Genomic DNA, 26,872 nt, shown 5'->3' with positions numbered 1-26,872 from the left:
GCCCTACCAGAGGGTCATCCCATTGCTCCCCCAACCTGGAATATTCTTCCTGAAATCTGGTGAGATTTCAGTCTTATACCACCTCCCACCACTATTAACCTGTGGCTTTAACCAGGCTTGTCTTTCCTTCAAGGGGCAACTGTCCTCCTCCCATCTCCTTAGCTCTCATAGCTCCATCTGCACCTCTAGGCTGGAGATGGTATGGGCCTTAAATGTGCCATTAACCACCTCCTCCTGCCTTTCTTTCCTGACGGGTAAGTGTCCTCATACTCCTCACAGCTCTCCTCCATCTGAGGGTAATGCCCCCTTTTCTGGGGGTGGTTTTATACTTCCAACCTCCTGACTATCGGTCTCTTCCAAATGCTTTCCATCTCTGATGGTTTGCATATTCTTTCACCATCAAAATCTCTTCCTCCCTGCTGGTAGCCTACTTTCCCTCCAACCACCTTCTCTCTAAAACGACTCCCTTTGATGCTAAGAGCGCTGTGTGTTTATCCTTTTATTGGTGCACTCTGTGGGAATCACTGTTGCATTATTCCCGTGTGACTTTGCACTCACGAGACCTCTGCAGTCGGCACGATTGTGAATCATCTTATGAATTGAATTCCTTGGATCCGACGCTACATGAGAAATTCCATTAAATTCCACTAGCTCACAGTTGTCCAATAAAGTAACACGGTTTCTTCCACGGGAGAGGTTACCTAGCTTTGTCAGAGTTCTGAGTCCGCTAAGGGGTTTGAATAGCTCTCTAGGAGCTTTGACCTGGGGAAATCATTTTCCCTAGGGATCATGGGCAGCCCTTGTTCCTTATCTTGGTTGATGTTAGGAGTGTATGAGGATGTTGCAAATCTTCTCCCTTTTATTTTCCACTATATCAAAGGGGGGGGGGGGTGTGAGGACATGTTCCAGTGTCTGTTTCCCTTGGGACTAAGCCCTATTATGTGGCCAATGGGTGGTTGAACCTTCCACGTGCCTTTTCCCTCATCTACAGCAAAAGCAGCAAGTATGATAGAGATGACACGTTTATTGCTATGGCAGTCCCTGACTGTTGGGGAACAACCTGTACATGGGCCATGCTCTAATGATAAACTGTCTACAATGATGAATCGCCTAACTTTTAGCATTGAATGGTGGACCTCCATCGGCACCAGGGGGTTCTAACCCGAAGTGGTTATGTGCACGTCCTGGGTGTCTGCCTACCAGGGATGCAAGTTTAAAATAATTTGCACGTATTGGCTAGCCATGAATTTCAGTCTCTGACTTGGGAGAGTGAGGTATTGGATCTGAACTGTTTCTGTGCACATCTGAGAATCTGTTAAATTCCTCTGCATCTGCTGGATCAGAGTCTATTTTTGTGGGCCTAGGTGCTTGTTAGTAGGTTCTTGCTAATTGTTATGCTTGATCTAAAATGTCGCTGGTGCGCAATGTATTCTGGGAGAGCTCTGAGCCATGATGGATATTTACTTCATACCGCAGTGAAACGCTGCACACATTTTGCTGAGTGTTAGATTCACGGTGCCGAGAAAAACATGCTTTCCGAACCTGGTATGAGGTCAAGGACATTTCTGCTGGGAAAGCTACCTTTGTTATGGTTTGCTACTGTTCTCTGTGGAGCGTGTTTTTAGAGAAGGGAGGCACTGTGCTTCTTGGGGGGAGCTCTCGATTGACCCCAGTGGCAACAGACGGCTGTTCCTCAACTGCGCAAGTGCAATTTCCAGAAGGTTCGAGAATTGACTCCCCTTTGTTGAGTGTGTATATATGCGGAAGCCCAGAGGTGGTCAGGTGAGACTCCAGCCGGAGAAGGACGCTTACGTCCGGCCTTCCTGTGAGCTGTGGTACTCTCGGCCTGGCTGTTCCCGGGGTCTTCCAGCCGCTTCTGGGCGAGATGAGGAATTCTGTTACGCTCACGGTGATGTATTTCCTTTTGAATTCTTTATTTCTTCTGTGATTTATGTCCATATTATTTTTGCAAGTTATTTCTGTGTATTTTTGAGCTTTGAATAAAGAGCCGATTATCTTCTAAGAGTGCGTGGTTGTGAGTTATTGCGTCTGTCTACGTTTAAAGTATTTGCTCTGTAATTGCATTGGTGATTTATGATTGTTCCGTGCACTTTGGGGGAGAGCAATACATTTTTGGCGTCACGAACAGGGTGCTCATGATGAATTGTGCCGAGTATTCAAGAATCTGTTGAAACGTAGATAGGATTTGGTTGTCGTGTAAGTGAAGTTTTGGAATAGTGACTTTTTTTTCTTCCTTGTTTTAGTGTGTGAGTGCCTGTGGGAGTGATTGTAGCGTGGAGAGAAGAAAATTATATAAATTCAATGAGCTTCTATTTTGTTTGTGATAATGAGTAGCTTGTTCAGGAAGATGAGCGGCTGATGTAATAACATGCTTGCAACAAGTTCCAGTAGAACGTGGCAAAGAATGTGCGGCATTAGGTAGACGAGGTTGGGTTCTTTTGCATGATTATAGGAAAATACATCAAATGAAGGTGGAAATGAAAAATGAGGTCTTGAGATTAGAAAGAGAGCTAGCTGCAGAACGGCAGACTGCGTTAATGCAGCAGATTCAAATGAAACTGTTTAAAGATCAGGCCGACACATATCAGGCGGTGGCCGAGAGGGCAGCAGTCAGAGTAGCCCGGTATAAGTATAGGAAAAGACAGGGAGGGGTCAACAAAAGAAAGGTGGCAACTGTAATCGCTATCGCTGGCATAGACTGGGATCCGGATAAATGGGATGGTGATATTTTTTGATTCAACCAGTCTAGAAAGTAGTTCCGCAGATGAGTCTGACCCCAAAACAGAGGCGAAACAGAAAACAGTGACGGCTAAGCCCGTTAGAAGACGGCGAGCCGGACCGAACCCGCAGAATCCTGCTGGCGGAATGGTGGATTTAACCACGCTAGAGGATCACACACAACAGGAGTTTGGGGAAATTATTACCTATTTGAGGCAAAAATCAGGGGAAGCTTTACTGACATGGATGGTGTGATTACTAGATGGGGGTACTGCAGGATTGTTGGTAGATTCTACGGATTCACTGCGTTTTTTACCCCTGTCAATTGACACCAATGTACAGGAGGTCTTAAGAGCAGGACCGCCCCCTGATGCAAATGGTCAAGATACGCAGGTGTCTTTGTTGCACCTGGTAGCCCAAGCATGTAACCGTAAATACCCTATTACCACAGATTGGCCCAGTGAAGAAGCGAAGTGGTATACGTTGAGAGAAGCAATTCAAAAAGTCAGAGAGCATGCTATGAAAGAGGCTATTCACATAGATGCTCCTGATCACATGGGAGCCGTGCCGCTCTCAGTTTCAACTCAAAAAATGGTGATTAGAACTGCGCCACCCGCATACAAAAGTGTCATTATGACTTTGCTCGTAGGTATGACGGGCAAGGCTACCGATGAGGTAGCAGATGCCATTCGGCAACTTGCAGATTTGGGAGAGTGGGATAAGAGTGATAACAAGCCACGGGAGAGAGAGGGGCATAGTGAGAGAAGAACCAAAGGCAGACGGCAAGATAGCAGAGATTCCCAAGTGTCCCGAAAAGACATACTTTTGGCTTTGTTAAAAGATGGCATGCCACACGAAGAAATTGATGGCATCGAAAGCAGAGTAATGTATGAATTATACAAAAAACGAGGACTTGCAGCCAAAGAGCGCTATAAACAGGTTAAGAAACAAGTAGTCACCACGCCACAGGGGGACACCTCACCTTCTGCTCCCCCTGTGGAAGAACAAGACAAAGGGTCTATGGGGACACCTTCCCCGTACCAGCCAACATTTGCTGATTTGAGAAAAGTGGTGAGTGCGATGCTAGAGGTGGAGTCGAGTCGCACACATTCGAAGTTTGACTAGGGCTTCGGCCAAGCTCCGGCAGCGTCTGCCCGCATAAAAGTGGATAGGCGGCCTCATGTTGATGTCAAGATTTTTTGGGGCCAGGAAATATACAAGGGGTGCGAGCATTGATAGACACCGGGGCAGAGGCCTCTTTGATTCATGGTAATCCAACACGATTTAAAGGCAAACAGTTTACTATTACAGGTCTAGGGGGAAAGGAGACCCCCGCAGTACAAACGAGAGTGGAGATGAAAATAGGCAATTTGAATAGGCAGAAATACCAAGTGCTGATTGTCCCGATACCTGAATATATAATTGGCTTTGACATTTTGGAAGGGTTAACCTTGGGACTTGGCGGTAAAACGTACCAGTTTGGGGTAAGTGCATTAATTTGTACACCCATTACCGTAGGCAAATTGAAGATGCCCCCAGTACAAGTGCCAGTGGAAACCAAGCAGGTAGCAATGAAACAATAACGCATTCCCGGGGGGCACAAGGAAATTTCAGACACCATCAAAGAATACGTGTAGGCGGGTGTATTACGCCCTATCACCACCTCATGAAACAATCCTCTCTGGCCTATTAAAAAGGCAGATGGGTCGTGGAGGATGACGGTGGATTACAGGGAGTTGAATAAACACACTCCTCCCTTAGTGCCCGCAGTCCCAGATGCTATTACATTGATTGAAAATGTCCAAAAGTTTGAGAGGACTTGGTATGCAGTGATCGATTTAGCTAATGCATTTTTCTCCGTGCCAATTGCTGACGAGTGTCAAGAACAGTTTGCATTTTCGTGGAGTGGACGTCAGTACACTTTCACAAGGCTACCTATGGGGTACATACACAGCCCGACGATCTGTCACCGGCTGGTGGCAGAGCACTTAGACAAGATACTGTGTAAACCTGACATACAAATCTCTTATTACATTGATGATGTTTTGATCCAAGGCAAGGATGAGCACAGTGTGCAAAGCCAGTTAGATGTCCTTATGGAAAGATTGAACAAGTAAGGGTGGGAGATTAATCCGAGTAAAATTCAAGGTCCAGCTAAAAAAGTGATATTTCGAGGGATTCAGTGGCATCATGGGCATCGAGAAATGGTGCCAATAGCCCGTCAGAAAATACTTGAATTCACAACTCCAATGAACAAAAAGCAAGCTCAGCAGTTTATAGGACTGTTTGGGTTTTGGAGACGGCACATTCCTCATTTAGGGCAGATATTGGCCCCCCTCTAAAAAGTGACACGAAAGAAATACGAGTTTCAGTGGGGGGAAGAGCAGCAAAAAGCCTTTGAGATGGCGAAAGACACCGTGCAGCAGGTACTTGATTTATGGCCCTTGAAGGAAGGAGAAGTGGAATTAAATGTGTCTGTACAAGACAATTATGCTAACTGGAGTGTGTGGCAGAAACAAGACAGGAAACGTGTGCCATTGGGATTCTGGCGTCGTAAGTTGCCCGATGCTGGTAACTCGTACACTCCATTTGAGAAGCAATTGCTTGCGTGTTATTGGGCTCTTGTTGATACCGAGCAGATGACGGTGGGCCATGATGTATTTATGAGACCAGAAATACCAATCATGCAATGGGTGCTGAGCTCTCCTAAAACACATTGAATAGGACATGCTCAAGAAGCCAGCATAATTAAGTGGAAATGATATATTCAAGACAGAGCCAAATCAGGAAAGGGTGGAGTGGCAAAATTACATGAGCAAGTAGCCAATATACCGCCCTCAGATTACATACCATCGGAAGTGTCTGGAAAACGTGAGTCTCCCGTGAAATGGGGAGTCCCTTACAGCGATTTGACCGTAGAGCAAACAGAGCATGCTTGGTTCACGGATGGTTCAGCGCGATACGTGGGAACTGAACGGTACTGGAAAGCAGTGTTGTACAATCCCAAAACAAAAAAGATGTTGACAACGACAGGGAAAGGGAAGAGCAGTCAGTTCGCAGAACTTTACTCAGTTTACCAAGCATTGATACAAGAGACCCCTGGTCAATGTTATGTGTACACAGATTCATGGTCAGTGGCGAATGGATTGGCAGTGTGGTTGCCAACTTGGCAAAAGAATGGATGGAAGATTCATTCAAAAGAGTTGTGGGGAAAAGAACTGTGGCAAGATATTGCAGAAATGCTATTACAAAGTGAAGTCACTGTATATCATGTGGACGCGCATTGTGCCACAGATTCATTAGAACGTTGGTTTAATTCTGTTGCAGACGAACACACCAAGATTTCATCAGTGGATGCAGAGGCTCAGGAAGACGATTTGGAGGGTTTGTCCAAATGGGCCCATCAGAAATGTGGGCACCTTGGAGAGAAGGCTACTATCAGGTGGGCACAAGCTCGAGGAATTGGTCTTCCTTTAGAAATAGTGAAAACAATCATTTTGCAATGTCCCGTGTGCCAACACCAATTATATAGACCTATACCCCAAATTGTTCGAGGCACATTAAGAAGAGGTAAATTACCAGGTCAAATTTGGCAGATTGATTATCTCGGTCCCATGCCAATCAGCAGAGGTTGTCAGTATGCATGCACTATTGTGGATACATACTTGGGATATTTGATGGTTTTGCCGTGCAAACGTGCAACCCAACTGAAGACCATTAGGTTGTTAGTTCAGATCATATTACATTATGGAGTGCCTTTGCAGATTCAAAGTGACAATGGGTCACATTTCAAAGGCAAACTAATCCAGGAATTTTGTCAGGAAAAGAGCATTGAGTGGGTGTACCACATCCCCTACCATTCAGCTGCTGCAGGGTTAATTGAACGCATGAATGGGTTATTGAAAGAACAATTGCGTAAATCTGGAGATGGCAGTTTGGCAGGCTGGCGTGATCGTGTGTTTTATGCGGTGCAAGTATTAAACAATAGGCCTGTCTATGAACATGAAACTCCTTTGATGCGATTAATGACTCCTACTTTGTAGGTTCAACCCAATTCAGTCAGAGAAACACTATTATACTGGGAAATTACTCCAGGTTCATTAGCCCCCTATCGAGCAACTCCAGAGTCAGCAGGGGTAGACTTGCATTCCAATGAAGAAATCAGATTAGATCCAAGAGGAATAGTTGTAATTGAAACAGGAATTGGAGTACAGATTCCGCCAGAGCATATAGGATGGATTGCCCCTAGATCTGGCCTAGTATTAAAGGGAGTTCAAGTGCTGGGAGGGGTAATTGATGCTGATTACCAGGGTGAGATTAAAGGCATCCTAATGAATAGTGGGGATCAATTGTTAATCCACAAGGGTGATCGAGTGGCCCAATTGATAGTCATTCCCATTAAATTGTCCATGATTAAGAAGGGGGAGCCTCCTACAGTATTAACTACCTGTGGGGACCGCGGTTTTGGCTCTTCAGAAAGTATGGTACTGGGTGCCAAGGTGTGGGTGGAAAAGCGAAGTGGGCCACCAGTGCCCGCAGATATCATTGCATCAGGCAAAGTTCAAGTATTTCTAGTTATGGAGCCTGGTAGAAAGAAATGGCAATATATACCCACAGACAAATGTTACCTGAGAGAGAGATGTGCAACACTGATATCTCTTGTCTGGGTTTGCTTTGTAGATCCTGTGTCTGGTTGGTGTAACTGTGGCACTAAATGGACTCCATTTGGGCAAGTTAAATAGTCTGCTGCTACCAACGGAAAATGTCACATCTGTGCCAGTGATCAAGGGGATACTGATGGTGATGAATAATGTTGTCCCCAAGCAGCCTTATTCCAGTGCCGAAAAGCCAACCAGACAGAAGACATGGATTCGTGAAATGCGACAAACACATCAGGAGCCAGTGAAAACAACCTTGATGCCAGTCGTGCAAGATGCGATCGTAGGGAGGCGAAAACACTCTCCTATGATCACCCAAGAAGAGAATATGTGGATATATCTGGCACAGCAAGTACTGAACATATCACACTTTTGTCTTACTGATGTGCCCAATGCTGAAGCTTTATTGACTACGTGTTTAGTAGCGGTGCCGACGCCTGTTCCGGTTTTAAAGCATATCGGCGTCACACACAACGATTCTTTAGTTCAAGACTCAGATATTAGACAATCTTTTTCAGTTTACGAATACTGTCGGTTCTGCCAAGAGACCGACCGTAAATGGAGAAATTTGACACGTGTTATTACTTACAATATAACTCAAGGTGATGTATGTTACGTTATGACCTGCAAGGCACAAGAAATTGGCAAATGCCGACAAATAGAGTTGACCAATCAGTGCAATTATACGATGTTCGAGAGGCGACTATGTTCTCGAGTATCCTGCAAATGCATCAGTGTTAATAACACTATGTCCTGCAATCATACAGTGCTAACTGCTAGTCACTTGAATCATGTGAAACTTCCAACTGGATGGCTCTTTTCATGTGGTAACATTACATACATTTATATTCCTGCTAACATTTCTGGAGGTCCATGTGCTTTAACTCGATTGGGACTAATGATGTTTGCTTTACACCCAGCGATAACTCGAGGTAAAAGGTCAACTTTCGAATCTGTAGGTCTATCTCCTGACTGTGATTCACATGTACATTTGTTATCAGAAGCTGAGGTTCTAGCATTAACCCTTTCATTGGTGGGAGTTTGGGGTTTAGCTGCTGGAGGTTACAAATCTTTGATGAAATTAGCATGTTTAGTAGTCAAAAGTCTTAATCATACTTCACAAGCTTTAGAAGAATTACTCCTTGATAGTCAAGTTATTAGAAAAGCAACTTTAGAGAACAGAGCTGCTGTAGATTATCTATTGCTAAAACATAATTTAGGGTGTAACGCATTTGAAGGTATCTGTTGTTTCAACTTAAGTGACCATTCACGATCTAATGAAAGTTATATTCGAGGTTTCTCAAGTGTCTCAAGATCATAATAGAAATTGGTGGGATTGGTTATTTTCATGGATACCTGATATTGGGGGTACACTACGTTACATTTTTGCTTGCATTTTTATTACATTATCAATCATAATTGCTTGTTGCTGTTGCATTCAATGTATTCCCAATTTAGTTTTAACATTTCGTAGGTTTCAGAGACCGTTTCCTGTGCCACCAGGGTATGGAAGGTAAATATCCAAGGGTGGCATTGTTATGCTTGATCTAAAATGGCGCTGGTGCGCAATGTATTCTGGGAGCACTCAGAGCCATGATGGATATTTACTTCATACCGCAGTGAAACGCTGCACAGATTTTGCTGAGTGTTAGATTCACGGTGCCGAGAAAAACATGCTTTCCAAACCTGGTATGCGGTCAAGGACTTTTCTGTTGGGAAAGCTACCTTTGTTATGTTTTGCTACTGTTCTCCGTGGAGCGTGTTTTTAGAGAAGGGAGGCACTGCGCTTCTTGGGGGGAACTCTCGATTGACCCAGGTGGCAACCGACGGCTGTTCCTCAACTGTGCAAGTGCAATTTCCAGAAGGTTCGAGAATTGACTCCCCTTTGTGGAGTGTGTATATATGCGGAAGCCCGGAGCTGGTCAGGTGAGACTTCAGCCGGAGAAGGACGCTTACGTCTGGCCTTCCTGTGAGCTGTGGTACTCTCGGCCTGGCTGTTCCCGGGGTCTTCCAGCCGCTTCTGGGCGAGATGAGGAATTCTGTTACGCTCACGGTGATGTATTTCCTTTTGAATTCATTATTTCTTCTGTGATTTATGTCCATATTATTTTTGCGAGTTATTTCTATGTATTTTTGAGCTTTGAATAAATAGCCGTATAAGAGCTGATTATCTTGTAAGATTGCGTGGCTGTGAGTTATTGTGTCTGTCTACGTTTAAAGTATTTGCTCTGTAATTGCATTGGTGATTTATGATTGTTCCGTGCACTTTGGGGGAGAGCAATACACTGCCCGACTTCTTTTTTTTTTTTTTAAGGGGCTGGCCATTTCCTTGTGATTCGAGATTAGTAACGCACCTCCAGTTGCCAGCAGGATCTTATGATCTGGATTTGGATGACATGCACAGTCTCATTAAATTAATCCTCTGTCTTGCTCTTTTGTCCTGAGGGGTTAATCGAGGGTAACAGACTCACAATGACTGCTGTGGAGGCAAATCAGATATGGGAAGCATGAATAGCGGCATGGCTGAATCCCACAGAAATGTCAAAGAAGCCATGAGGGCGATGAAGCAACTGATGGATGCATCAATCAGAAGAATGACAGAATCCAGGATCTATTATTTAATTGGTGATTTATATTGTGCTTAATGCCAGACCTCTCCAGCTTTAAAGCACTGGACCAGGGATCAAACACGTTTTTGCAAATTCTTGACCACAAATTGAGCGTTCTCCTTTGAGTTACCCTCATGGTCATGAGAGATTAGCAAGCGCTGCAGATGATAGCCGACACATTAGTGGCAGAATTGGACACTGCTGCTAGGGTGATCCAACAGCTCTCCTCCATGGCCGAAGAAATGCAAAATTAACTCTGTTGGGAAAAATGATCAGATTATCGGGAGTCCTGGAAGACGAGGACGTCTGACATGCGTGCCCTTCTCCCTAGGTGCTCATAACTTACTTACACACCCACAACCACTGGACCATTCACATAGTGCCCTCACCCCAAAGGTCTCTGTAGGTTCTTGAATTCCTAAAATAAGGAGGGGATACTGAGGGCATACAGAGGATCTGGGGAGGTTCAAATCTGAAAGGTAATAAGGACCTGCAACCATTATTATGCATAAGTTATTTGCATAGTTTAGATATTTCAACAATATTTAACATGCTGAAGCGATCGGACCTCTGCTATTGCGGGCGTTTTTTGCCATGTTTCATCCTCAACATGAGGAGATTTGGCGCAGTCTGCAGTCTGACCAAAGAGTGGTCAGGGCGTGGATTGCAGCTGGAGTCGATGGGACTTGGCCATGTTAGTGAGGTGGTAGCCTGCTGGGAAGATTTCACAGAGTGGAATTAGGCAAGAAGGAGTTATGGTGGGAGCAAGAAGTGGAACAGATATGTGTTCAAAGGAAGAGGAAGTAAAGTCTGTAGAGGGAAGAGGGGCGGATCATGTGTACTTGTTAATCATCAGACCAACACCAGCATCTCTCTTGGTTTGAGCAGGGCGGAAGATGATTTTGGGACAGCCAGAGTGGCAGTGTGAAGCCAGAGAGGGAGGTGTTGATGATGGCTGTCTTGACAGTTTGGGTTTGATGGGAGTCAGTGGTCATTGGGAAGAGAAGAGTGGTAATTCCCTAGACCCAGCGTGAGTTCAGTACGAGAGAAGGAGGGCAAAGAGAGATAGGTGGGGACAGTTCAGGGAAATGAGTGGGGTAGATGAGGTTGTAACGGTGGGAGGAGAGTGAAAGGCCAGCCAAGGTGTGGGGTGAGAGATGTACGGGGGATGGGATGGGAAGGGAGGGAGAGGAGGAGGAGGAAGGGTGCTGGGGCGGTTGATGGGACTATGCAAGGGCCCCATGAGGGGGAGGAACAGAGAACAGCCAAAACAATGAGTAACATATTTAGGAGCATTTGGATAGATGGGAAAGCAAGAGATTGGAGGGATAGAGTTGAGTGAGTGTGACCAGGGATGCACAGAGGGGTGCTGTTAACTAGGTTGGTATTTGTGAAGTGCAGCAGAGATATCAAAGTATAGTTTGAAGTGTCTCTAGTGACAACAGTTTGCAGACTCACTACTGTCCAGAGTACCGTTAGGAGGGTCACTAATGACCCACATACAGTTACTCTGAATGTCTCTGTAGCATTTCAAGTTTGAATGTTTACTGTTGTTTTGGTAACTCTGCTCTGTTTCTGTGAGTGGGTAGTGTAGCAGTTGGTGCTGTGATAGAGCTCTGTACCAGTGTATATACTGGTGGTTGTCCCGATCTGTGAATATAAGAGCATGTAAACTGGCGGGGATGACTATGGATTCAGAAACAACTGGTATTTGCATTCCTCAGTAAAGTGAGGCACAATCCCAATCGAGCATGGCAATCACAAATAAGTGGTTTGGACACCTCAAGCCTCTTTCTGGAAATGGCACAGTTATGTCATAGAGCAGTGGTCTGCAACATGATGCTCTGCAGATGTTTTGCACTAAGACTCCCATGATGCCTCACCATTGAAAATGCTGGCTAGGACGGATTGGTGTTATAGTCCAAAACCATTGGGGAGCCAAGGGTTGCAGACCCCTGCCATAGAGGAACCATATTTAAAGGGAGAAGGAAGAAAACGTGTTATCTTTGCACCACCGTTTTCCAGGCAGTGCTCGTTGTCCGATATTTTGAAACGTGCACTGTGTGACGTTGTCTCTTTAGCCCTGCCAAGTCCTGTTGTCCTGTTGAATATGGTCGTGTTTGTTATTTTTTTGATAGGGTTTTCGTTCCTTTGCTTCCTTTGCTCCCCTTTCTTCTGATACATGCCTTTTGCTCGTTCTCATATGTGGGCCCTCTCGTTTGGAAATAATCCCCCCTTCTTTGCTTCTTTCTCAAAATGGAATCTTCCTGGCACAAGGTTTCTTCTCACTCCTTGTAATTGCAGAAAATTCTTAGTTCAGGTGGACCAGGGGTTCACTAAGGGTGAGAGGCGCTGCTTCTTCAACTCCTCGCGTTCGTTGCACAATATGCTGCTCCGCTCTTCCACTGTTTATTTCCCACACCGCCCATGGACTCACTTAGCTCTGCTAATTGCCTCCCTGTAAGTTTAACAGAGGCGTGAGGAGGATTTTAGCCTCCCGGAGAGGTTTCTTTTGACATCTTCCTGCTCCTGAATTTCCTGAAGAATAGTTGCTGCATTGATGAAATCCAGTTACTTGGGGAAGTGGTCCTGTGTTTTACTTGTGTATCCTGATATTTGTCAAGTTATGCCAAATGTGTACTTTTCTATACAGCTTATATAATGAATAATTAGCAGTTTCCTTAAGATCTCTGCTTGACTCGTAGGTTCGCCTCCTTCTGGGTTGGATTTAGTCACCATCAGGATCCCAGAAGACCACAGGTGCAAGGCCTTTCACCAGTAGTAGAGGTAGGTGTCTTAGAGTAGTGCAAATGTATAGCACAGATCAAAGGAAAACCATTGAGATACTGGAACAGGTGCAGGAACTGCTCCTCTACATGTCCTGAGTGACTCTTGGGACCAGGGGCTATCCCAGATCCTTTCCCGGGCTAGTGGTGCAGGGGCACATCTTCGCCCCTGCCTGGAAGTTCAGGCTCTCATTGTAAGACTTCACAAGATCTCTTTGTTTGCTTGCACATGGTCGATACTCGCTGTTTAACCAGTTCAGAATAATCAGCAGGACTATCAGTGGCAAAGGGGGGACTGATGCGCAATCAACCAAACCAATTACATACCAATACAGTGTATACTTACGAGAGACCCATTTGCTGAATGCAAATGAGGGAACTGAGCAAGGTGTGAGTGCCAAAATTGTGTCATGCTTCATTTACGAGCTGTACCTATAAATATGCATATTGTTATTCAACCACACAATGCTATAGCTGATGATGAGGGCAGGGGTGACGAGTACTCCCCCCCCCACCCCCCCCATCTGTGGAAGGCCATCTGTGTAAAAGTCTATACTTTAAATGGGACTTTTTTTTTTTTTTTTACGGGCACGGCACCCCCTGGGGAAACATGAAGTCGGTGCCCCTGACTGAGAGAAGATTTTTCCTAATGCAAAGAAACGGTATACAATATTCAAGTGTTTATGGCCAGAACAATGAAGGTCCTGCATTCTTTACTAGGATAATTAACATATAACCCCTTTCATTGCAAGTGGTAACATTGATTGGTGGGGATTTCAATGTGACACTTGACCCCCTTAGAGAAATCCAGTGGCCTCCTGTAGTCCTGCTCGCTCCGGTAGAGTGCTCAGTAACTTGCTTGGGCGCCTTAAATTCTCTGATGCTCAGTGAACGAAATGCATTTAAATAAACAACGCTCTAATGCATGGTTTCCCATATATTGGGCACAGCACAAACGTATTGTACATTATATCCAAAACCTCATAAATCCTAGTCTCATCTTCATATGTGTCCAAAGGTCTTTTATCCCGGATCATTACATGGGATATGTTGCCCAGAATCATAGATAACCCTGCCGCGGTTCTGCTGATGATGGCTTTGATATGTACATCCAGGATCTAGAAATCCCTAGAAAGGCCAAAGAGAATCTTAAGGTCTTAAAACTTCACATACTAAGGAGGAGGATGTCATTTCTATTAAACTTCTGTGATGGGGAAGAGCATGAGGCCAGATGGTATACATATCTGTGTTTCTGATAGGTGCATTCATATGAGTCGGCGAGTAGAGGAGGTATTTCTATTTTTGAATAACTGGCTTCATGTCGAATTCCAGCCCCTAAGCATGGGACCATGCATTAAAACCATGCTGATCGGCGCTGTCTGTTTCCAAGACAAGCGCGTGCCGTGAGCTATCCTCCTGGCCCACTTAGTTTGGCCAATATGGCACCGCCACCATATAATTCCTGAAATCCGAGAGAGACCTGACTGTGGGTTCTGCTGGCCCAACGCACTGATAAATGCGGACACACAAAATCTTCATGACAGGCCTCATTACAAGTTTTGCCGACTGGGAAAAAATTGCTGGTGACAGAATTAGCGCCAATGTTCCTGCTCCGCATTACTACGAGTATGGCCCTGGACTGGAGGATTTACCTCCAGCATCGTGCTGGGCGTGAATCCTCCACTCTCCGCTGAAAAATGAGTGCAATTCCCAGTGTGGTAATTCCGCCAGAAAAGCCCCATAGAGTCCTATTGACTCATTAAAAAAATTGGGATTTGCACTGCAACCACCACTTGTAATCTGGCGGGAATTCTGCTGGTCCAAGTGGTGGTAACGGTAATTCAGTTGGGTGGTATTGCGGCAGATTTACCAGAATACTGCTCAACTCATAATGAGGAACTTGGTACAAAAGTAGGAAGATTTCCTACCTAAATTGTTCCACTCCAACCCAGCCGGTTTCATACCTATTATACATCCAAAGAGTCCTTAACCTGTTGACCGACTCCCAAGGGGAACATGATACCATTCTCTCACTTGATGCAAAAATCTTGTTTGGTAGGGCCTAATATGACTGTTTGAGAATATGTTGATATTTGGGATAGTAGAGCAATTGCAACCATTTGTCGAAGTTCCACATAATGCCCTGACTAATGGGTTGGTGCCTGCTCCTTTCCCTGTGTATTACGACAACTCTCTATGTTGTTCTATGCCCTGGCAATACAGTCCTTGACCTATCATATTGGGCAAAATTTGGCTATGAATGGTATTAAAGCAAGACTGGCTACTTTTCTTTAGATGCCGCAACTGACCTGGATTTAAAACGTGGCTTCCATCTATGGACGCCTGTAGGAGTGTAGCTCACCACCATGTGTCAGCCAAAATCACCATGTAGAAATGCAGGTGTGACAGGGTTCTGGAGGAATCCCTTAACTGAGGCACTAGGTAAAAGAATCCAGCAGTGGATTTTTTTTGTTCTTCTCAAACACACAGCTCAGTGTTTTTCATGGGAAAATTCACAGCTTGACAGAGCATCCACTTTTTTTGAAATAACAGTGTTAGGACCAACAATGCCTCTGAACACAGTAAACCAAGAAAAATTGCATCCTGGCCCCAGTCTGGGGAAATCCCTTTCTTTCGTAGACCTAAATGTTCATGTATTCAGAATGAAAATCTTTATCATTCTACAATGACCCTGTGCATCGATATTGTACATCGGTTAATGTTATGTTATTGTGATTTATACCACACACCGCTGCCATTTTCATGGTCTCCAGGTGCTCTGGGAGATATGAGAAGGAAGCAGGGTTGAGGATGGCTAGTTAGTGGAACGGAGAGGGATAGCGCAAGAGAGCTGTTTGCTGTGCTGTTGGTAGCTTCAGTTTGGAAAAAAACGATCACTGTGTATTGGGTATTCTTCTAGATGATATGGGTTAGGTGTGTTGGTGTGTGGGTCAATACGGGATTATTTTGTGTGTCTGCGGCATAGTGCTGGAGATTTTGTGTTGGGTTGAGTGAGATTAAAGAGGGGTGCCGTTTGCTGTGTGATTTCTGGTTTATGATGTGGTAGGGGTATGTGTGTGTTGTATTTGGCAGCTAGCTGTGAGTTTGTAGGAAAGTTGATGGTTTTGAATGGTTTTACTGGTGAGGAAGGTATGTGTGTTCTTGTAAATTGCTTTGTTCTGATTAAGCTGAATTCCTTATTTTGCAGTTTGTCAGTATTATGCTTTTCTTTCGTTGGGCCAGTACAGTTTGTTTTGATTCGATTTGGTTTTATAATAGTTTGTGATGCCTTTCCTATTTTCGCGGTCATGTTTTTTTCTCAGTAGTGCTTTGTGTTTGAGGATGAGTTAAACGGCCACATTTTTAGTCGTTTTTTCTAGGATTAGGTGTTGTTCGTACTTCCTTGTGGAGTGAGTTCCAAAGTTTTGCTGAGATACTAGAGAACACTGATTGCCCATATTTGAGTTTCCAGCATTGCTTTAGTTCGAGGCTTATATCATTGGTGGATATGAGTGTTCGTTTTGAACTGTAGATGAAGATTTGTTCATGTATGAATTACACTCCTTGGCCATGTCTTTCATGTGAACGGAGGATATCACAGGGGCAATGTGCTGGTCTTGGAAGCATAACCACGCAGAGCAACAGAGTTCGAATCCTGGATCTGTGCTTAGAAACCGAACTCTGGTATTAAGCGCGTTATCAAAAACCAAATATATTGCTGTGTGTGCCATGCAAAGGGTTTTGTAGTAAATCCTTTTTTTGACTGGTAGCCAGCGTATGGTTGTCAATACTTGTGTGATGTGCTCTCTTGTGAGTCTGAGGAGTAGTCTTGCAGCTGCGCATTGTATTCACTCTAGTTTTTTTGGTGACTCAGTCTGGCATTCCAAGGTAGATGATGTTGGTGTCATCTATTCTTGACATGACAAGGGAGATGATGGTGAGTGTTCTGTGTGGGAAGGTGAGGAAAGATGGCATCCATTTGAAGGACACACGATAGGTTCGAGCCCTCCATGGAGGAACCACGAGAGCCAGCATGGTCAAGATGAGAGAGAAGGCAGACCAAGATGCTGAGGCAGTAACAAGCCAGTGCGAAGCAGGTCCAGTGTGGACAGACCACTTGACGAACTGAGAAGAAGCTGCTCCTAGCATCTCTGAAGTCCTGCAAGTGTGGCAAGCAGGAGACACGCCAACCGGAGGAAGGGTTCCCCTGAAGAGCCAACGCAGACCGAAGGGAGACACAGAGAGCTGGGGAAGCCCCATAGCAGATAGCAGGCATCCAGGAAGACCCAGGGCCACTGCAGACTGCGAGGAAGGGTATGTAGGTGGCAAGGGAGGCGGTGGAGCCCTAAGAAGTAGCAGAGAAACTTGAGAAGACAAAGAAGTCGAGAATCTAGGGTCTGGGACCCTGATAGAGAGAAACTAACTTTTGCCTATTGGGAAAAGCATGGTAGTACTTGGCAGGAGAGTGAGCCAAGTGTATTAGATCGAAGTAGAAAGCAGAAAGTGTGAGTTTGGGACCCGCACCCATAAAAGTAACAAGAGGCATCCTCATTGTTCTTCAAAGTAATAGTACCTGGAAGGGGATTAAACCAGGGTGACTGTGCCTCGAAATCTGAGAAAGGTCAGGGCGAGCAGTCACCCCCCCCCCTGGGATGGTGAATTGGCCACAGCTGAGAAAGGCCAGGCAAAGCAGCAATACCCTAGGCATTTTGAACTGATGAAAGAATGAAATGCACAGGGGAAGAGAAGCATCCCCCTTGGCATTCAGAGTTGTGTTTTGTGAAACCAGAAGAAATCAGGGAAAGGAAGTCATTCCCCCTGATATTGATAAACCAGTTGAAGAGCCTGAGAAGGTATGGGGGAGGGAGCCATCCCCTAATGCTGGTGAACTGGACATTTGTGAATACACGAGATGTGTGTTTTTTCATTGATGAATATTGTAAGAGAAGCCAAGACAAGGGAGTCATTCTCTTGGCATTGTGAAAAGCCTGAGAAAGGCCAGGGGAAGGGAGTCATTTCCCCTGGTGTTAATGAACCTTGTGAGAAAGAAGTCATTGTCTTGGAATTGTGAAAAGCCTGAGAAGGCATGGTGAAGTTTGTCATTTGCCCCTGGTGTTGATGGACAGTGTGAAAGAAGACAAGAGAAGGGAATCATTCTTTTGGCCTTGTGAAGAGTCGGAGAAAGGCCAGGGAAATCACCCCATCCTAGTATTATTGAACATTGTGTGAGAAGCCAAGGGAAGGGAGTCTTTTCCTTGGCTTTGTGAAAAGCCCAAGAAAGACAAGGGGAAGGCAGTCATTCCCCCTGAAGCTGTGAACTGCATGGTAAAGGCTAGGAGAAGGAAGTTGTCCTTCCTAGCATTGTGGAAAGTATTGAGGAAGGTTAGGGGAAGAGGGCGACACACACCCCTTACCCCGTGTAGATATGACACTTTCTTTTACCATGTGCATTGGTGGAGTGCCAAGCCAAGAATACTTTTGAGACTTTTACTTTAATATATTTGTAACGCGCACCAAATGACCCAGAGGCTTATGGGCGCACACAACATGTAACAAGAAAGAACACGCACCTAGAAACACTTGTGTACAGGCGCGTTATAAATGCCATATCATAGCATAACACATACAATAAGTGTTTCCAACATAAACAGAGAAATGACGGGTTTTGGTCTTGACCTTTTTGAAGAACCTTTCCTTCTTACATCACCCGAAAGTGAACTTTGATCTATCGTCCAGAAGAAGGGAGCCATTCTCCTGGATCAAGAAGATCACCCCTTTACTTAGTATAATTTAGAGTGTAAGGGAAGGAAATAGGTTTTGAAACACGACGGTGGACTACTTGTTTTTGACGGACATCCTGACAGAGTCTTTAGTATTCGATTGAGGTAGGGAAACCTCTCTTAGTAATAGGGCCAGGTAGAATTTCTCCTTTTATTTTGCACAATTAAAAGTTTATAACCAAAATAAATATGCCACCTGTGCGTCACTCTCCTACTTCTACACCCTTACTGTAACGCTCACCTGATTCCCGTAGAGGCGCCGGTCTTGACTGGGCGTATACCGTATCTTCAAAGGTGATGTGTAACACACGGCTGGCTCTTTGGGCTGGACCTCTGTGCACTGTATGTCTGACTCGAAGGGTAAGATGTCTTAGGTAAGTGAACGCCGTGCTCTCCATCTGCCTCGGGGCAGGGTGCTGTAACCAGTTTCTTCACTGGATAAGGGGAGCAGGCCTCTTGACTTCAGAGGACTGCTGTCCGTCGTTTACTGCACGAACGGTAAGTTTCGAGTAATTCTAATGTCTTTAAAAGTCTTTAGTAATGATGTCTCTTGTTTTTGCAGGGTTCCGGCGATGGCGGATGATGGGCTGAAGTGAGTTGAAGATGGAGCCCGTGTGATGAATGGAAGCGCCTGGAAGCACGTAAGTAAGCGCTTGTTGTCTGCTTCACGATGCGCTCTAACTGTCTTTTTATTTTGCAGGTACAAGTTCGGAGCGGCTGCAGGGTGCCGGAATACCCACTGGGTTAGATGTGGAAAGGAGTAATGGCACGTGAGTATTAAAGTTCCCCAATGTCTTTAAACGCACCTTGTTTTGTCTTTCAGATGCGGGATGCAGCGCCGAAGGCCTCCGGAGCGTGCGAAGAGTTGGTAAGCTTTTGTCTTTCAGATGCCGGAATGCAGTGCGAAGACCTCCGGAGCGCACGAAGAGTAGGTAAGCCTTTGTCTTTCAGATGCCGGAATGCAGTGCGAAGACCTCCGGAGCGCACGAAGAGTAGGTAAGCCTTTGTCTTTCAGATGCCGGAATGCAGCGCGAGGCGTTGGTGACAGCCGATGGACCAGGTAAGTGAAGCGCTGTCACTGAAGACCGTAATGCTAACCTGTTCTTTCTTGTCTTTATAGGTGTTGCTGAAGACTGGATTCAGGATGGTAAGCCTTTTTCCTTAGGCCCAGGATCAGATGCAGAAGACACGATGAGCGTTCTGCTGCAGAGGATGCAGAATAACGCAAAGCAAGATTCATCCATCGGGTGTGGTTTAAATAGCCTCCTGTAGTGCTTAGGTGTCTCCTTCCACAGCCACGCCTAGATAAGAAAAGAGTTCCTGCTTTCCAGAAGAGTTCCAGTGTTCTGAACTTAGGGAGTGGCTCCTGCCCCACCCAACAGGAAAAGTAGTTCCAAACAGAAAAGGATCAGAGGCTCAACTGGCAGGCAAGTAAGCAGCATGGTCTGCTGCAGGTAAGTCCACCCAAGCATTATGAGCCCGGCGCTTCCAGCGCTGGGACTGGGCATATTTATGAGCCTGGTGCCACTGGCGCCAGGACTGGGTCCAAAAGGTCCCAATTGGGACTGGTTGGCACTCGGAACCTGGGTTATGGATCTGCTTCCAAGGGAGTTGGGAAAACCCTGACCTTTTGGAAGCAGAGATCATGACACTTACAGATTGTATCCGCAAATTAATTTAATAAACTTTCCAACTATAAAGTATTTTCGGGCAGGCATTTTACTACCACAATTGTGCTAGAAAATCTTAAAGCGATAGAATATTCGTTAAGAAATAGTGTAAACACGATCTTACAAAACCAACATACCGCATATCAAAATCCTTCATTGTACAGAGTGGTGTAGACTTTGATGAGCACACAGTTCATAGTCTCTGTCGATAAATTATGAACGATCTAATTTTTATGTAATTTCCTGCTTGGGGCTGATGCACATAGTCTGTATCTATCTTCCCTCTGCATCTCTGTACAAACAAATTCACATGTATCTATGCACATATGAATTTTAAATAGCCATATGGGTTAGAATCCACATGGAATTCACCTGCTTGCACCTGCAAAAACCATACAGAACCCATTTGCATTCATGTAAATGCTGTCTGCGATGCACACACCTTGAGGGTAGCATTTGATTGTTTTTAGGGATCTAGCTTAGTTTGTGCATAGAAATCCAGCACTGGCATTAGATGCAAGTTTAACCCTAAGGAGATCTCTACGTGCGGGTCCAAAATTGATCCTTAATATGTGTTTCCTCTTCTATTAAAAATGTGTTGTTTAAATAAATGTGTTTTACTTGCCATCCATCACACTTTAGGAAAAAAGGTTTCTCAAAACTTGGATGAAGGACTGTAGAATTATTTGAAATCTAAAAAGGAAAAGCTTAATTAAGACAATCAATCATTTGCAAGATCACCAGCCATCTTTCAAGTTAGGCTCCACAGAGAATACGCTTGGGGTTAAAAATCGAGGAGTTTATGGGCCTTCTAGGCGAAGATAGTGCTGCGGATGGAATCTTTCAACCGCTCTCACATTCTACTTTTCTTATGGCACGGGGGCTTTGTGATATTGCATCAAATTATCTATATCTACCACGACCCCTCACACAATATTCTGAAATGTTTTGTCTAGAAGTCGCCCAAATTCCTAAATCGTCTTTTTTGTTCAATCTCAAATAAACATTAGTGCTTCATCTCTTGAAAAAACAAAATTTAGTTTCTCAAACACCCGTCAAGTTATCGAGATTGTTCTCAAACCCCACTTCTATGCAGGTTAATGGAAAGAGCACCAAATATCCAGCTGCAAGAATATTTTCAAACACTAATCACCTTTTGTGATGCAGTAGGCCAAAAGACAGACCGGGAGGAGTAGATGTATATGCATGAATGTTTTCTGTATTTTCAATCGAAGTTACTTATGCAAACAGGCAATACATGTGGTATATCACACAATCGCCATCCAGGATATCGAAGAAACAATGGCTAAAACATAGTTTGAGAAAACCCATACTATTAGAGCTAACTTACCTTCAAAGAGGGCCACCATGCAGTCTTTCAGGGCTGGCTCCTGGCTTGAGACGCCGGATACAGAATAATAACTTTACAGGGACTCTCTCTACAGCAGTGGTCTTCAAACTCTTTTGGCCTGGGCCCCCCCGAGCAAAATTTGGGCAGGCCGGGCCCCCCAAAAGTGCCAGATGGACAGTATGTAGAAATCGCTATGAACTTTTGTGTGCCGTCACCGCACCCTACTCCCAGTACAGACCCTGGGCTCTCCCCACCCTACTCCCACCACTATCCCAGTGCTGCCGCCCATCCTGCTCGCACCACAGTCCCATAACACAAGCATACACACATCCATACACATTTAAATAAAAACTAAATTGCCATAAGCGTATCTTGCGTGGTTGCTAAAATGCCCCGCTCCAGGTTGCTCTGCCCATATGTGCGAGGAGGCGCAGGAGCACCCCCCGCACATACATACATGCAGTGCCACAGCCAGCATTTCCAATGAGATATGCAAGGCTGGCGAAGCAAAACACACCCAGCATTGCATGGCTCAGTGATCATGTGCGGCTGGGGAAATGAACTGTCAAACGCAAACGGAGTTTCTCTTTGACAGTTCAGCCAGCCCAGGAGCACTCCCTCAGCTGGAAAAAGCAGCTGAGGGAGTGCTCAGTGTTTCACTGGGCTGGCTCCTCTGCTCCTCCATAATGTGTGAGGTGGCCAGTGGGTAGACACCCCCTCACCCATTATGGATGAGCCGGCAGGCTTGGACTGGCATATAGGGCAATAGGGCGATGACCGTGCCAAAAATGCAAAATGCTAGTGTAGGCCAGTAAAAATCGCCCACTTTTTTGGCCAATGTCGGCCAGTTTGCGGAGTTAATTCACTATGCAGCTAGGAGTATTGACCATTGTTGCTGAATAAATATTCTTTATATATCACCATTTGTTTACATTTGAACAAAAAGCAACCCATTGGGTACTATTCAAACAGTCTGTGACTAAACACTGAATGTCCATTTGCAACTGCTGGGCATTTTTTCAGTGGTGCCTAAGACCGTTTTATGGCCCTGTCCGACCATGTGAGCTGCCCCTTCCCATTTCCTCCAATCAGAAAAAAAAAAAGTTTTTTTTTTTACATTTCATGCTGGGCTTTGGCGGCCCCCCTGGGATGCGGCCGCGCCCCCCCTTGTGGGGCGCGCCCCAAAGTTTGAGAACCTCTGCTCTACAGTAATGATAGACTTTTACAGATATTGGGGGAAGATATACCCCAGAACTTCCAAGGTCCCCCCTCTATGGCACTTCCCACAGATCTATGTCCAGGACCACCTGATTATGCCATCCTACGCGGCCGTGGATTGTGCTACAGGACTAGTCGCAGGACAGTCACCTCTGCTGGGCTTCACTATACACGTCTGGCCACCAAGGGGGTGGGCTTGCAATAGAATGAGCGCACGCTCCCTAGCTCTCCGCCTCTTTCCTCCTGGAATTCATTTTGGCCTCATGGTGCACGTTCAGAGAGTAGAAAACCAAAATACAGTCTAACAAAACACCTTTTACTTCCTCACCAAATAGGTTTCTGGCCCTCTCGTGGTACTGAATAAGTCTCAATTTCTCTCTTGGAGAAAACAAGATTTTCGGCAGGTAACTGTACCAGCTGACATGGACTGATTTCATTGGATTTCTTTCACCACTATCCAACACCATTGATCATGTCTTTTTAACTTACAGGCTTAAGAGCAACAGGGTATTTGGTCTTGAACTGAAATAGCATATTTTCTGTCGGAACGATCTGACATATGGCAGTACCACCTTTCAGATGTCTATGGGGCTCCGAAGTCTCACCTGAATCTTCTAACCAGAACTGGATTAGATTATTTTGATTCTCACCTCTCCTTTCACTTTCTAGGCATGTGCCCTTGATAATCCAATTCTGCTCCAATTTGACCAATGACAAGACTGGTCGGATCCAATGCGGAAATGTAATGATTGCATTGTAGCCATTCACCATTGATACATTCCTATTGATGATTTATCCTTAAAACGGAGCTTCTCCTATTTGCTGATCCAACCTCACTGACAACTTACATGTTGGCCTACTGCAACCAGATGTGTCGATCTTCAGGCCCTAAAGGCTGTAAACATGGCGTGTATTCAAGGTTTTCCTCATTAATATTCATAAGATCAATTTGTAGGGATATAGAAGCAATACATTGATCTCATGGATATTGAGAACACTCCTGAAAATCCAACAATTGTGTTACCCTCAAGGCCTGGAGGTAGGCACCCAGCATTAAACTGTGCCCCAGTCGCATCATGACGGTCCAATATGTGGGTGTTCAGTGCTTTTGTGCTCTTCATGTTGATCAATGGTGAGCACTCGTGGTGTTTATCTTATCCCAGAATGGAGCCAGGTCCCCAGGCCCCTTTGGCAGCGGTGCAGTTTGTCCTTGGTCACTGCTGCAATGCACTTATTGGACTGGCCTCTATCTGAGCATTTCTAAACATCTTCGAGAATGTTACAGTTGTTCCAAACGTGTAGTCAGTTACTCCAAAAAACGTCCAGGCATGCTGGTTCAATACCTGCCCTTGGTTTCTGTTAGACTGGCTCCTGAGCAAACAAAAGTCAGTTACATTAAAATCCATATGTTCAGCTCACAGATAACGATTGGCAGAATGTGTGACAAATCAACTTCCAGGGCACCAGTAGTACAGGGATGAATATCGGTTTCTGAACCATCAATCATCCCCACACCTCTAGTACACCGAAAGGGATCCGAACAGATTGGAAACAGAAGTCAATTATAAACCTCCTTGTCCAATTTTGGTAACGTCGACAGAACGGCAGGCTTATCTCCGTAAAGGTCGTGGATCGTTGGTTAGTTGCAGCACAGCGAGATAACAATCATCACCCAATGATAAATGGGACTGTCCAGTCAAGGTTGTGTGAAAATATCGACTTTATTATTATCACAACAGACAGTTCTAGCACACTACAAAATACAGTCCACCCTGTAAAGGAATGCAGAGAACAGATAGTTTCAAGAAGGAAAGGGGATGCACTCTGGATACTGACAGGAGGGTAGTCGGTAAAGTAATTAATCTCAATAGTTCAGCACAGATGGAGTAATGGGTCGTAAAATAATGCTAGGGGCCTTCGGAGAAGAACCAGGCGGACAGAACCACAATTTACCTTGTGCTTGTAGAAGTTGTTGGTGCTTGACAGGGTCGAGTCAGTTTCAGGGTGCTTTGCAGCTTCTGTAACAAAGTTCAAGATGGGAGACAGCTGCGGGTATCAGGCGACAGGCAGTTCGGCGAGTGAGGCTGGACGGACGGCTGCCGGTTGGCCTACACGGCAGCTCGGGGTCAGGAATCGTTCTCTCAATGCTGGTTGGTGGTTCTGAAGCACTGGTCGAGGCGTCTCAGACGGATTTAGCGACTGTGGTGTGACAACACCAGTGCAGTCGGTGGCAGCTCAAGGGGTTTGACTGTCTCGAAAGAATTTCCTTTTCAGGCAGACGTTGGTATATGCTTGTCGATGCACTCCTCTTACCTTCTTCACTGGGCTTGTGTCGTCCTTTAAGGCATACGGCCCAAAACTGAGGCGAGTGTTGCAGGCACTGGCTTTGTCCTTGGTTAGGTTCAGGGATTCTCTGGCACTTCCCACCTAGGAAGGTTGCTTGCCGAGCCTAGCAGGACCCTCTGTGGGCCGGCCGGCTACTGGTTCTGGAACTGCTGGAGGGTCCTCTAGATTCAGTATCTCCTCTGTTCCCTGGGAGATGTTTAGGGGAGGGATCTTGCTTCCCTCTTTGGAAATCCTGGCCTTCCTTTACTGGCAAAAGCTGTAAGGCAGACTGCACCTTCAGCCAGGCTCCAAATGAGTTCTTCTTGTTACTCCTTGCGAAGTCTTCAGATGATCCGCCAAAGAGTGGCTCAACCGTCTTTTAAAGTCAAATGAGCCCCAGTGATTGGTGTCGCTAAGCCTACCTTAATGAATCAATCCTGGGTACTCATCAACAATCTTCTGTTATGCATGAGGTCATAACCAGAGTGATTTGCAACAGGAACGGTAAAGGGGTGAAAACATGTACTACTAAGTCCCACTCATCTTCCTGTCTGTTGTGGATCAAAGGGTCTCTTTGGTTAATGGAGCTTTCTTTGGTTCCTGATTAAAGACGGTCTACCTTGAAGTTGTGGCAAGAACAGACTTTCTGTCTCCATCAAATCACATACTCTTACCCTTTGAATGGCGGGTCCCCATGCGGGAACGATTACTGTAAACAGTTGTCCCAGTCATGACATTTCACTGCCCTTGATACTATGAGGCGGGAGCTGACTTCAGGTTGACAAAGATGCATATCAAAAGCGTGCTGGGGTTTCCCGTCCTTTGTTAGCTCTGCAACCAGGCCTCTCGCAGGCCTGCTTCAATTAACTCATCAGTATGCGCGGGTACTAGCAGGACTGACAATGGGAAGGGCGGATCCATTGACAGTTAATTAGGCTGACCATGGCCGGAGGAAGGTTTTGCACTCCTGGCTATCGCATTCCAATGAGAGGGGGGCGATGCCTGTAGGCTGTGTCCACCCAGAGTACACAGATCTATGTGTTTGTTGTGCAGTGAGCATTGGAAAATGTGTGAGGATTAGCAACAGACATTTTCTGAGGTTGATCTCCCATCATTCAATTTCTTTAAAAAATATTTTAAAAGCCCAGGAGAGTGCACACCCACCGTGTGGATGGTCAAATTCCTCACAGAATTGTCCACTGTTTCATGTCTAAATAAAAGATATAATATTGATTGCGCGTTAACAAATGTCAAAAATTAAGACATGGGGTACCCACCCTTCCTAGTTTTGCGATTTTCAGCCGAACAGATTGGGTGAAATGTGTTTTCCAATCAGAATAGATACTTTGGCACGCATTGGTATGGTGGCTAATCTGATATATCAGCCATTCTGCAGCCATCTCGTAATTCTGGCTACAGGACTGCACATTTTTCCCACGCCTGCCCACAAAGCCCTGCCACTACACAATCCTGCCCCCCTTACCATTGCTTTGGGTACTAGTAGGGGCTGTTATTCTGTAGTGCTACTGTAAGAAGCGCAAAAGCTGGGGCCTCAAGGGTTAAATGTTAGGATACTGCCTTAGTTCCTACACCCACTCATGGGTGTTCAGAACAGCCTCTTGGAATTGTTTTTTTGTATCCATTTCCACATCTGGAATGCCTAAGGATGCAAGTGTCCCTTCAAGAACTGGGTGTCTATTCATAGTTCAGCAGAGTGTTAAAGACGTGGCAGCCTA

Source organism: Ambystoma mexicanum, chromosome 2p (genome assembly GCF_040938575.1).
Source record: "Ambystoma mexicanum isolate Mex_15411 chromosome 2p, UKY_AmexF1_1, whole genome shotgun sequence".
In the NCBI taxonomy this organism is placed as follows: Eukaryota; Metazoa; Chordata; class Amphibia; order Caudata; family Ambystomatidae; genus Ambystoma; species Ambystoma mexicanum.
Note: the sequence above shows the minus strand (reverse complement) of the source record.